Below are 13,976 nucleotides of genomic sequence, written 5' to 3'. Positions count from 1 at the left end.
TTGGCGCTCAGGGACTTTCCAGCAGCGCATGGAGCTGGGGGTGCACGGAGGTGTGTGTGGGCAGCTCAGAGCCCTGCCTGGAGTCCCAGGGTCCTGGGGACAGTCCCATGACGGTCGAGCACACACCTCCTCACCAGCCCCCGCAGCCCCCATGGCCTTGCCCTGCCCTGCCCCCCACACGGCTCCCGGTAAGAGGTCCCCAAGCTCTGTGCCCAGCCCCTGCTCAGCCAAGCCCATGAAGGTCTCACAGATCCGGGCACACGTGGCCATCCTAAACTTGCCCTGCACCCTCCCGGGGGGTTCCAGTGCCTAACAACACACACGTGAGGTCTCCAAGCACCAAACAGACCCCCTGCGGCGGTGGCCATGCTCCGTCCTTCCACTCGCCCAGCAGAGAACCTGCTGTGTGCCAGGCCAGGAGCTGCAGGGGAAAGAACGGGGGAAACAAATGAGAGCCCGGCCACCGAATCCCACTGCCTGGGGACCGGCAGAGGACAAGCCATGGAGCCAAAGTGTCTCACAGGTGGACGGGCAGAGCCTGCTGGGGAGATGGCAAAGTGGAAACAGCCTCAGAGGTGGGGAGGGAGGGGCTGCTCTGACTCAGAGGGTCCCCAGCCTCAAGTCCGGAGGGGATGCTGCTTTCCCACGTCTGTGGCAAAGACAAAGCACCGTGCTTGACGGACTTCGAGCATTTTAGTTATTAATTCTGTTTATTGTCCATCATTTCAATTAGAAATTAAATCTGCATGTGTCTTGGTGCTGATTCACAATTAACACCCACTGGGTTTCACAGCTTGTTAGGAAAACAAAAGGGATCATGAAACTTTTAGGAAATTCTAAACAAGAAATACTTTCAGGCCGGGCGCAGTGGCTCACGCCTGTAATCCCAGCACTGTGGGACGCAGAGGTGGGAGGATCGCTTCAGGTCAGGAGTTCCAGACCAGCCTGGCCAATGGTGGTGAAACCCCGTCTCTACTAAAAATGTAACAAATTAGCCAGGTGTGGTGGCGCACACCTGCGGTCCTAGCTACTCGCGAGGCTGAGGCCGGAGGACTGCTTGAGCCTGGGAGGTCGAGGCTGCAGTGAGCTGAGATCTCATCACTGCACTCCAGCCTAAGCAACAGAGTAAGACCCTGTCTTAAAAAAATAAATAAATAAGTTAGAACAGAGGCAAAAGCATCTTGATTTCCATGAAATTAACATGTGGACATAAATGTGTGGGGAATATTAAAATGTATTGGTCAGATTTTGAACGTATCATATTTAATTCACGGTTCAATTGAAACTCACTTCTTGTTTTGCTGAAGACCTTTGCCTTTTTTTTTTTTTTTTTTTTTTTAAACCGGTCAAAAGAAAGAACAAGCACCTGGAAATAAGAATAAAATTGAAAACAAATTTGAGGGGTAATTTGGCAGATCCTCCCAAAGTTAAACCAAGTTACAATATGATCCCACAATTCCACTCCTCCCTCCACACCCGAAAGAGCTGACAACATGGGCTGGAGCAGGCGGCACACCCAGGCTCATGGCAGCCCGACTCACAGCAGCCGAAAGGCAGACACAGGGTGGATTCCCCTAAGGGCAGACGCGCGGTGGACTCATGGTACGATGGGGCCAGGTCAGCCTCGGGGAAGGAAGCGCTAATCCCTGCAGCTACACAGAGAACCTTCCAGACACTGTGCTGCCTGCACTCCATTTACGTGAAATATCTAAAAGAGGCAAATTCACGGAGACAGAAAGCAGATTCGTGGTTGCCGGAGCCAGAGCTGGGGAGGGGAAATGAGGAGTGGCTGTTCCCGGGGACGGGGCTTCCTCCTTTCGTGGGGGATGAAAATGTTCTGAAGGCAGACAGAGGTGGGGGTTGTGCCGCCCTGTGAAAGTGCCACATTGAGCTGAATCATTCACTTTGAAATGGTGAAGTTCACGTCATGCGAATTTCACGTCAATAAAATGCAGCACAAAGAGCAAGCTGGAGGGTGATCGTGGTTCCTGGCAGAGCCACTGTCAACTAAGAAGCCATCCCTGGGTGAAGGTGCATGCAAGGCCTGACCCCAGGCCCATCGCCCACGCGGTCACCGCGGGGCAGACAATGTCCGTTTTCACTTTCAAAGTCAGCCGATAGACAACACAGGAAGGCCAGCTGCCATCGGTGTCCATGACAGCTGGCTTCACCGTGTAAGTGCCAGCCGGGCGTTCAGAGGGGAGGTGCCCAGCAGAGACCCTGGAATCTAAGGCCCGTGTTGGATGAGCAGGACGTGACGGGATCGGGCTGAGGAGGGGGCGCGTGTGGATGGACGTCGTTCAGTCCATAAGGAGGTTGGTCACTGAACCTCACATCACCCACAGGGGTCACAGCCCAGGATCTAAGAGTAGCTCAGTTTGCAGTGGGGGGGGGGGGCTTCTGCAAAGGGGGCCGCACTATCCACTCTCCCACACCCTGGTGTGCCCAGGCAACTTCATCAGGGACAGCTGAGAAAGGAAGAGGCACATTTAGGAGAGTTCCATCTGAAATACCCAAAGTTAAACAACATAAAGCGCAGGTAGGCGCCCGGAGGGGCTCCCCTCCCATCGCCACGGCCTCTCGTCTGCACCAAGGACCCAAGGCCACTGGCCTCCCTGTCCACTCACAGATCTGGGACCCCCAATACTCAGACCGGACCTCATCTCTTCCCTGCTTAAGCAGCAGCCCTGCCCCTGCAGCCCCCAGACCCCAGAGCAGGATCGAGGAGAGAATATCACCCTGGTGTCCCCAAAACCGTGGAGCAGGAGCTGTGTCTGCCTGTGACCAAGTTCTGTCCCCAGCTCCAGCAGGTGCCCAGGCCCGGGTATGGAGCCCCCAGTCTACGGGCAAAGACCCCTCTGTGGGCAGCAGCCTACAGTCCTGCCAGGCACTGCATCCGCTCTTGGAGGAGTCCCTTTTCGCTCCCACAGGCTGGAGTCCCACAGGGGCCATGTCCACTTCGGGACACCAGGGGTCGGCTCAGGACCCAGCACATTTGGTGGGTCAGAGCAGCTCACTCAGCCTCTGCAAGAAAATCATCTTTAGATCTTTAGATTGCAGGGTCCAGGGTGAGAGTATTTGAAATATTGGAAACCTGAGTCATGGCTCAGGGAAGGAAAACAGGATGGGTGAAAAACCAAGACAGCGCCCTGGCCAGGTCCTCCTGGCATCTCCCGTCACTCCTGGCCCAGGTCAGGGTCTCCATCTCTAGAGACCAGTTGGCCAACGGCTCCTTCCCACACACACACAGGTGAAGTCAGGCCCAGCCACCTAGCAGAGACCCGGGTTTGGTTGTCCCAAGTCCTCAGCCTTCTAATCCCAGGTTCTCAGTCCCGGGCTGCAGCGAGAGGCCCTACGGGGCCCACAGTCCAGGGACCCTGTCATGTGTGTTTGAATCGGAGGCGGCTCAGCCGGAGACCACTGGCAGCATTGAGATGCTTTGGTTGGATCGAGGCATTTGGGTTTCAGCAGCTGCCATGTCTGATTAGACCTGATGCATTGAGCCCGACGCGCCGGGCGGCTGTTAGCGCTGCTGATGAGGAAACCAGTGATCCAGAAAGAACACCGCGGCCCAGCAGGCAGTGCTGCAGTCAGGAACAAGCAGCCTGAGCCTTTGCTGGTGTAAACACTCTGTGAAAATCAGCCATCGAGAGGGAAGGGGGCCAGAAACATGGCGTAGTCCCTCGGACCCCATTCTGTCCTGCCTCTGAGATCCTTGTGTCGTTTTTCTGGTCAGAAGTGCTGCTTTCCTTAACAAGACAGAGGAGATGCGTGGGCATGTGTCTCTGGCTTCCTGCCTTATTATTTTAATGGCTCAGAACCAAGCAGAGGAGAGCAAGGAGCCCCGTCAGCGCACTCTGCTCAGCCAAGATGGACAGAAATCCAGCCGCGAGACAGGCAGGCCCCGAAGAGCACAGGGCAGCCCTCCGTGCTCAGGAGCCCTGCTCAGTCCTGGCGCCGCCCCAGGCCCGCAGACCCTCCAGACCCTGCTGACCCCACAGCCCTGTCCCAGCCCTGTTGGCCGCAGGCTGCTCTGTGGCTCACTCAGGGCTGCTGTGGCCCACGGCACGATCGGGGATGCTGGGGGCCTCACATCACTTCTCTGCACCCTCTGAAGGTGGGTGATAGGTGGGCAAGACGGCTTGAATAGATATATAAATCATAAACAAAGCATTATCAATCCCACTCACACACGTAGATATATAAATCATGAAGCATCATCAAACCGAATCCACCAATAAATACCAGAATAGCACATCATGGTCACACTGAATTTATCCTGGAAATTCAAAGTTTAACATAGAGAATAGAAGGCTCAGAATCAAAGCAATTCACTCCACGAACAGATGAGAGGAGAAAGATTACGTGTAGCTCAATCAATACAGAAAAAGAATCTGAAAAAAATCCAGCATTCCTTCATGACAAAATAAAAAACTTTGGCTAATGAAGAATAGAAGGTAACTCTAATGAAAAGCATTTGTAAAAAGAAAAAACTACCAAAAAAAAAAAAACTACAAAAGACACCACACAGCCACTGAAAGTGTCTCCTTGACATGAAGAGAAAATCAAACGATTCTTGCTTCCATCAGCGCTCATCAGAAATGGGCTGGAGGCCTGTTTGCAAGATGAAAAAAAAAATACATAAGAGTTGCAAAGGAAGACACAGAACTGCATGTAGTCATAGATGGTGAGATAAATAAACTGTAGGATTACAGGAGTTAAGCAAGACTCCCAAGGACAAAATTAACATAAGAACGTCCATTATTTCTACATCCATCCACAGCTAGAAAATGAAAGATTTTAAAACATACCATCTGCAATAAAGTTTTTTAAATAGTTGAGATTTAGAAGTATGTCTAACAGAGTTCAAGACATCCACAGAGACCTTCACGAAACTTCCCTGAGAAGCTTTAAAGAACAGCACAGTTGGAGGAGTGTTCCAATCAACCAGCTCAAGGACTCAGGGTAGCCAAGATGCCAGCTCCCCTCCGGCAGCCTACTGAGCTGATCTTCGTGGAACTTGACAAGCCGAGTCCACAATTCATGCCAGAGTGCAAGCAGTGAAGAATGATAGTAAAGCTGGTTCCACCACACAGCAGGACTTGTCATAGAGCCACAGTGACAGACAGTGTGGCATCGGCCAGAGGCTCAACAAACAGCCCAGAAGAGAAGGAAGTAGCCAGAAGCAGGGCCAGCCTCATGTAGATACCCATGCAGGAAAGGGCAGAACCATGAAGCCAGGGGAAAAGCTGTTCCTTCCGTGAATGATGCTGCAACCCGGGACATACACACGAAACAGTAACAAAACCGAGCCCTCCCTCACACCATACCCTGGAGGTCAGCGCATATCTTCTATAAAGGGCCAGACAGTCATTTGGACCCTGGAAAGCCACATAGTTGGCATCTGCCTCCACCACTCAATGTGCATGGCTGTGTTCCAATAAAATTTTATTACTGACACAAACAAGTGGTGAACCGGAGTTGACCCTCAGGCTGTAGCTCACTGACCCCTGCCATGCCCAAAAATCATTCCTCATGAATCACAGACCTAATTATGAAAGACAAAACTCTATAGTTCTTAAAAGACAAGACAGGCCAGGTGCAGTGGCTCACGCCTGTAATCCCAGCACTTTGGGAGGCCAAGGCAGGTGGATCACCTGAGGTCAGGAGTTCGAGACCAGTGTGTCCAACATGGTGAAGCCCCGTCTCTACTGAAAGCACAAAAATTAGCTGGTTGTGGTGGCAGGCGCTTGTAATCCCAGCTACTCGGGAGGCTGAGGCAGGAGAATTGCTTGAACGTGGGAGGCGGAGGTTGCAGTGAGCTGATATTGCACCACTGCACTCCAGACGGAGCAAGATCCCGTCTCCAAAAAAAATAAAGAAAGAAGAAAGAAAAGAAAAGAAAAAAGAAAAGAAAGAAAGGAGGGAGGGAGGGAGGGAAGGAAGGAAGGGAGGGAGGGAGGGAGGGAGGGAGGGAGGGAGGGAAGGAGGGAGAGAGAGAAAGACAGTAAATACCTGCATGATCTCAGAGTAGAAATGAATTCCTCTAAAAAGGCACAAGGAAAAACTCCTACCCATAAAAGGAAACTATTGATAAATTCAACTACATTAAAAGTGAAAGCTTATGTTCACCCAAAACCTATATCCACAACATGTAAAAGAAAAACAAACAGAAAAGCTCCTACAAATCAATTTTTTAAAGACCAAAAGCAACAGAGAAGAGGTAAAAGTCCTGAACTGGCACTTGGTAAACTGGAAATCTCCATGGGCAGTAAACGTGGAAAATGTGCTTCCTGTTTCCAGTCACAGGGAAATGCAAATCTAAACACTGAATGGCCAAGTGCATCCTCCACCCTCCCCCCACACCCCCACCGGCTCCCCAGAGTCCCGTGCTGGTTCGGCTTAGGCTTCGGGGACCCACACCCTCCCTCTGAGAGCAGCCCAGCCTTACCGAGGATGGGCCCAGCCAGCCTGGGGTCCCGCAGGACAAGGCAGGTCAGGGACGGGGGAGGCACCAAGAAAAAGCACAGCCTGGGGAGGTCCTGACCACCTGGGGCCCCCGGCTCAACATGGCACAGGTAGGGGGAGGTCCTGACCATCCTGGGGCCTCCGGCTCAGTGCACACAGGTGGAGGAAGGAGAGCTAAGTCCCCGTGGGCTTGTCCCACATCCTCCCTCTCCAAGGACAAAGCATCACTTTCCTGCCCTTGAAGTCGGTCACGTGGCCCCCCAGCACCTGGAGAAGCACAATCTCACCCTGGGGTCCAGGCCTGGCCGCCATGGTGGAGGTCCTGGGGTCCCGGCCCTGTCGCCGGAGGCCATGACTGAGTTGGGAGATGAGGCCACAGCAGCAGCAAGGGCAGAGGATTCCACTCCACAGGCCCAGCGGGAGATGTGGGGCCCAGCCGGAGATGTGGGGCCCAGCGGGAGATGTGGGGCCCGGCCAGAGATGTGGGGCCCGGCGGGAGATGTGGGGCCCGGCGGGAGAGGGCCCTCGAAGGGTGGCACAGCACACCCTGTGTGGGAGGGAGAAAGAGACACCCCAACCACAGAGCAGACAGAGCCACGTGGAACGTGACTCAGCAAAGAAAACAGGTGATCCGAGTCCCTCACAAAGACGGCTCCGCAACACGACGTCCAGAAACAGGTGAAAACTGGCTGGTGTTCCAGGATGCACACGGTCCGGGAAACTTCCGGGGAACATTTTATGGTCCATTTTATGACTTCAAGAAAATGTGTTAAACAGTCATGAGGGCTCTCTCAGGCATCCAGCACCGTTTTAAACGTGTGAAATACGAACTCACCCCCACCTTCACAGTGACACTCTGTAAAGGGAACCCACGCTTCCAGGATGCAAAGCCCAGTTGACAGTGACCCACAGGCCCGAACACTGCCCAGCTCCGATGCGGCTGCTCTTGCTGGCACCTGGCCTGGACCTGAGAGCCCTGGGATGGTCACTGCTCCATCTCCGGCCCAGCAGAGCACTTCCTTCCCAGCAGGCAGCCTGCCCCAGCCAGCTCTCTGCTCTCAGCCCAGGGGCCAGTGCTTCCTGCGGAGGCCTCTGCTTGCTCCAGCTCAGGCACTGGCTGGTTGAGGGGAGGGGATTAAACACTTGGAACCCAAACCCTGGCTGGGGATGGGGAGGGAAGCTGGAGACCACCCTCTCCTCCCACAGGGCTCTGAGTCCTGTTGCCGGCCAAGCACTGACCCCCTCCAGCCCCACCCCAGCCCCCTTCACCCCCGGCCCCTGCTGTCCCTGTGTCCTGTGCACCCCCAGCCCCTCATGTCACCTCCTGCCCTCCCCCAGGTAAATCCTGCGCTCCTGTCACATGGAGGGGAACAAAACAGGGTAGCAGCAGGGACGTGGGGGTGTGGCCAGGACCCCCAGACAAAAAGGAAAGCAGGTGACTCCCTTTGACCAGCGTCCAGGCAGTGCCTCAGATTTCCCCGAAAGGAGGGCGGGAATGAGAAGCAGGACACGGACCACAGGCTTCTCCGCGGAGACAGAGGCCTGCGGATTGTAACATTTCTTCTCGAATCCCTGTCTTATTCTCACTGCATAGTCACACACACAGCCCATCACATGTATCATGTCGTGAAACAAATATCTGTGGTGTGGACGTACCCCCGTGAACTTAGGAGCCCTTTAGCAGCAAGAAAATCCTATTTATCCTTAAATCCTCAGCACCCAGCCCAGGGTCTGCCATAAAAGTTAAAGAATCAAGGCTGTAATAAGGTGTTGGGGCAGATATTTAACCAGACGAGATGCCTCCCAAGCTCCTTCCAAACCTCAAGCATTGCTTTAATGTGGACAGGGGGAGTTTGTCCTTCCCGAGTCTGTTGGAAATCCCTCTGCTTCCTCCAGTCACTGCAGATCCCTCAAAAACTACTCCGATGCTGAAATGTAGCTTTCCATCTTGGCTTGGGAACAGTGGTTCGAATGCACTTCTTGAAACCTATGGAAATGCAGTATCTCTCCAAAATGTTCCATTTGGGGGTGATGATGGGATCGCAGGTGTTCAGAACAGAACGTCATTAAGCGTCCCTCAGCCCCGCTGGAGTCAGGGCGGAGGGGGCGTCTCTGACCTGTCCCTTCTCATCACATCAGTTACTTTCCATTAGCAGGAGGGGAAATCAGCAGATGCTGGTGAGGGCGGTCGCGGCGGGAAGCAAACCCCTTCTGTGCTTAAACACTCAGATCTTGGGCTGTGAACAAGGTCTTTTGGCAACACTTCCGGTTAATACGTTTCAGGAATTTATGAAATCCTAGCACTCAAGGTTTCTCCATGAGGATTATTGCCAGGCTGTGAGGGGAGAGGGCTCTGGCCAGCATCTGCTGAGCTGAACTTCCAACAGAGATAAATGGGAAGACGCTGTTTCCTCAACCAGGAATCCTTCAGCTTCTGTGGGGTCTGCAATTATCCTTCAAAAACCGAGCCCCCTCAAGGCACTTAAGGAAAAATTGCCACAGTGGGGATGGGGGCGGCTTCTGAGGCAGGAAATGCTCTGTTCTGAGGGGAGGCGCAGGGAACTCTGACGATTAAACCCCTGTCAGACATAAGCGCAGGTTCTGGTCCTCACTTCACCCTCCAGCATCTTCTCCACAGAGAAGGGAAGGAGAAGGAGGAGGAATCATTAATTCCGAAATAAGTTATTGTGGAAAACAGAATTCGACTGACAAAGAGTCCACTTTTCAGCAGCAATCCTAAGCGAGCACCTGGTACACAGCCGGGGGCCCAGGGGGCCTGTCCAGTGAATGAACGAGTGACCTGGGGATGTCTCATCAGAGGCCAATGCGCCAACACAGCCTGGCAGCCACACGGCGACGGCCCCGCACAAACACAAGAAGAAAAACTTTGTTTTCTGAGAAACGCAACTGTGTTCTTGAAAGTGGTGTTTCAAGGATGTTTCCCAAGGGCCTGGCACAGTGTCCAGCAAATTTAAATCCTCTGAAAAGAGAGAAGAAAGAAGTGAAGGGAGGAAGGAGAGGGAGGGCAGGGGAGGGAGAGGGGGAAGAAGGGAAAACGGGGAGGAGGGAAGGTGGGGGAGGGGGAAGGGGAGAAAGGGAAGGGGGAGAGAGGTGAGGGGGCAGGAGAAGGGAGGAGGATGGAGGGGAAGGGAGGAGGAGGGAGGGGGAGGGAGGGAAGGGAGAGGGAGAGTCCCTGGAACCTGCCCCCACCCCCATGGAGGAAAGGAGCCGGCATTCCTGCAGCATTTGGCTCCTCCAAGGCCCCTCCACTTCCCTTCCAAGAGGCCACTGTGGCTCTGGACTCTCCCAGCACAAGGAGTGGGTGTGGACGGCAGTGAAAGTCCTGCTTGAGTTGGCCAGTGTCTCACCCTTCAAAACGTCCCCCCAGCCAGTGAAGTGACCCCTGACCTCCCTCAGTTCCTCGCTCTGTGCCCCATTATCAGCTGCGCCCCCAAGAGCCGTGGAGGAGGACAGGAGGGCGGGGCTGAGTGGGGGACGCCCGGGGCTCCAGGGGGCTTGGCCTGTGCAGGACCCAGCCTCATGTCACTTCGGGGCTCCATCAGCTTCGGGAAGTGCAGCTGCAAGGAGAAGCCAGGAATGTTACTTTGCTTGGAATTCTAACCTCTTTCCTCACCGCATCCGGAATGTTCCGGTCCGTACATTAACGCCGAGAGAGGAGGTTGTCAATCCCCTCGCAAACGTGGCCACTTAACAAAGATGCAGCTTATTGTCAGCGTGTCTTTCATGAGCTTGTAACAGAGACACAAAGAGGCCGGGTGCAGTGGCTCACGCCGGTAATCCCAACACGTTGGGAGGCCAAGGTGGGCAGATTGCCTGAGGTCAGCAGTTCGAGACCAGCCTGGCCACCATAGAGAAACCTCCTCTCTACTAAAAATACAAACATTGGCCGGGTGCGGTGGCGGGCGCCTGTAATTCCAGCTACTTGGGAGGCTGAGGCAGGAGAATCGCTTGAACCCAGGAGGCGGAGTTTGCAGTGAGCCGAGATCATGCCACTGCCCTCCAGCCTTCGCAACAGAGCAAGACTCCATCTCAAAAAAAAAAAAAAAGAGAGAGACACAAAGAGAGGAGAGGAAGAGCGTTTGACTCGGATCATCAGATGCTGTGATGGTGCCAGTGGGTAGACACCAAATGCCCTCCTCTGTAGCTGCGGCTCCTGGTAAACTCCGCAGGCGGCTCAGACGCCCAGACTCCATGCCAAGTCTTTGAGAGTGCAGATGACCTCCACGTTCCCAATGTAGCTACACTTTCATCAGTTAGAGGAGACGGAGAAAGTCCATTGGATAAAGACAATTACTCAAGTGGGAAATTACTGCATTTTCGTAACAGTGCATCACAGCATGGTCCCGGGAAGGGTGGAGGACTCAGAAAGAGGAGAGGAAGCTGGGCTCAGGGCTCACACCTGTGATCCCAGAACTTACAGGGGGCTGAGGCAGGAGGATCACTTGAGCGTGGGACTTCAAGATCAGCCTGAGCAACATAGGGAGACCCTGTCTCAACAACAACACCACAAAATTAATTTGTGAAAATTAGCCAGGCAGGATGACACACACCTGTAGTCCCGGCTACTTGGGAGCTGAAGTAGGAGGATCACTGAAGCCTGGGAGGTCAAGGCTGCAGTGAGCCATGATTGCACCACTGCACTCCAGCCTTGGCTACAGACTGAGACCCTTCAAGAAAAAAAAAAAAAAAAAAGGAAGGAGGGAGGGAGGGAGGGAGGGAGGGTAGGAAAGAAGGAAAGAAGTAAGGAAAGAAGGAAGGAGGGAGGGAGGGAGGGAGGGAGGGAAGGAAGGAAGGAAGGAAGGAAGGAAGGAAGGAAGGAAGGAAGGAAGGAAGGAAGGAAGGAAGGAAGGAAGGAAGGAAGGGGAAAGAGGAGATGAAAATTCTTGCCAGGGTGTGTGGCTAAAACCTACCCAGTCTAACAGTAAATCATGATGCCTAAGGTGAGGGTGTACCGTGGGGAGCAAGCTGGAGGAATGAATTCCAACTGAATGGCATATCCAGAGGTCCAGCCTCTAAAAACCAGAATCATTCAGGAGGGGCAGATTGCATGTCAACTAACAACTTCAAATGAGTTTTCCTTTAAGAGAGTTACTTCCTTTCTCCACTTAGGAGTATTTCACTGGTTCCAGTTGTATCGCCATCTTTCTGGCCCTGAGTTGGTGCAACCCTTGGGTTGTATCCATCCATCCAACCCAACCCAACCCTGGCCCATGAGCCAACTGCCTGCAGCTCGCTTGCAGTGGTCCAGGCATGGCCAAAGGAGAAGGAGGATAGGATAAATTACATTAAATCAAGACAAACAGGGGTTCTTTCTTTCAGGTAATTTTGCCTCATTTATTGAAACAGATACAGAGCATGAGTTTAGGGCACAGTTTCGAAGTACCTCTGATCTCAGAAAAGGTAGGGGAAGACTCAGAAGTAACCAAATTTTTTTCAAGAATTACAGCTTACCTGTTGCTCGTTAAATGGATTAGAGAAGCACAGTGAAGGATGATTGATATTAAACATCCAAATCACAGTGTCTCTTTATCAATGTGAGGGACTGCAAAGTGAAGCAAGGTATCTTCTACTTTGTAGAGACACACTGACCTGCTTCAGACCACTGGATCCCTGGACATTTCAACAAGGCCGCGAGGACCTGGGTTAGTGTGGATTGATCTCTCCTCTCTGAGATATTTGCTACTTCCAGCTCACCGGACTCAAGCAACATGGTACCACCAATGTGGCCGACCAGCTTGATGTTCTGTGGGATGGTGAACCAAGGACCCAGTCCTAATTCTGACAGATGTCGGGAACACTGACTCAGCCCTGAGATGAGGCTGTGAAGGTAAACTGCTGCCCATGTCATGTGAAAGCTGCTTCTTGGGCTAACTGGCCGATAAAAGCATTTGCCAGCTCCAAGCTGCTTGCAGATGTCAAGACAAAGGTTAAATTTTTTCAGTAACAAAACTGCATATTGAATACTGGCGACAAGAGCCGTTATCCAAGTTTACTGTGACCCACTGTCATTTCCTAATACCCACAGATTGTTTCACAGCCAAACATTGTTTTCTGATATTTCACAAATCAAAACTGCTATCCTACATGTTGTTAATATTTTAAAGCTTCCCATTAAGCTATGATGCATTCAAGATTGTAAGATACATCAGAAATTAATTAATTATATCAAAAAATGTGGGAAGACTTCCTACTCACCCACCGAGCTCTCAACGCTCAGCAAAGAATCATCCTTGGTGCGTCCCTGTCCATACCCCCTGCCCCGCCTCTCCCAGTGTTTCTGATTCACCTCCCCGCGGAGTCAAGCTGGCCTCCAGGTACATGCCCAGCCTCCCTCCCCAGTGCCAGGCCCTCAGCTTCGCAGACCCTGCAGCTGCCTCCTGCTGATCTCAGCACTTCCTGTTCAACCCTCCTCAGGCGGGCAGAGGGGCCACCTTCACAGAGCGGGAAAGGCCAGGTCCACCGAGCTGCCCACAGCCTCCTGATCCCCACACTCTATAGCAAAAGCCCACACTGGGATGCAGCCGAGTCACCTGCAGGGTTTCCTGGGCCCAATCCCCCGGGCTTCTAACCCAGTGGGTCTTAGGTGGGGCCCAAGAATGGCCCTGGTGATCCATCTCCTGGCCAGGCCGCTATTGCTGGCCATTCGGGGGGGACACTGCCGCTGACCACTCGGGGGGGGACACTGCCGCTGGCCACTCGGGGTGGACACTGTGGGGCACGCACCCTCCCCAATGCAGTCTGAGCTGCTGGTCCCCTCCCCCTTCCTTCCGGGTGCCCCCAAAGCAGTCCTGAGAAAAGGATTTGAGCACAAGTAGCTGACTTGGGAGGTGACCCAGGAAACCGTGGGAGGTGCAGGGAAGTGAACAGGGAAGGGACAGAGCAGGAGAGGAGCCTGTGGTCAGGCAGGTGACGCCATGCTGGGGGTGCACAGAGCCCGGGGAGAGCACGAGGGCCAGTGCTTCCGCCCCAAGGCCCGAGGGAGCTGGGGATGTGCTAGACAGCGAACACCACCCCCTGAGCAGGACCCTGGGAGGGGCTGCCTAATTCCCCAGCAGCTCACCCGGGCAGAGGGTACCCAGGTGCCAGAGGTCTGCAGGGGCATCAGTGGAGACACAGGTGTTGGCAGCTGGACGTCTGGCCAGGGTGTGGGTGGCCCAACCACGTGGGTGACATGCCCCAACCACAGAGCGCTCCTCACGCCTTTCAGGGGCACCCCCTGTGTCTTCAGTGCCCAAGCCTCGGCATCCCTCTCTCTGAGCCGGTGCCCTTGCTGTCTCCTTGAAGCCTGCTGCCCCGGCTCTTCCTCGTCCTCAGACAGTGAGGTCCAGCTCCCTGGGGCCGGCGCTTCCCAGACATCAGACACCACAGACAGAGCCCACAGCCTGTGTCTGGCATAAATATTTCACATGTTTATATACAACCAGGTGGCTTCTGGGTGCTCAGAAGCCTGGATACTGCCTGGGAAATTGAATTCCTGTGTATTTTCA

At 53.7% G+C, this 13,976-nt stretch overlaps 1 long non-coding RNA gene across 1 annotated transcript in view; it reads right to left on the bottom strand.

Moving 5' to 3' along the window:
- The window catches only part of LOC119627295 (uncharacterized), a 247,794-nt gene that overhangs the window by 179,437 nt on the left and 54,381 nt on the right, over positions 1-13,976 (bottom strand). The window lies entirely within an intron of this gene.

This window comes from Chlorocebus sabaeus, chromosome 19 (genome assembly GCF_047675955.1).
Source record: "Chlorocebus sabaeus isolate Y175 chromosome 19, mChlSab1.0.hap1, whole genome shotgun sequence".
Classification (NCBI taxonomy): Eukaryota; Metazoa; Chordata; class Mammalia; order Primates; family Cercopithecidae; genus Chlorocebus; species Chlorocebus sabaeus.
Note: the sequence above shows the minus strand (reverse complement) of the source record. Positions and strands in the feature narration are given on the sequence as shown.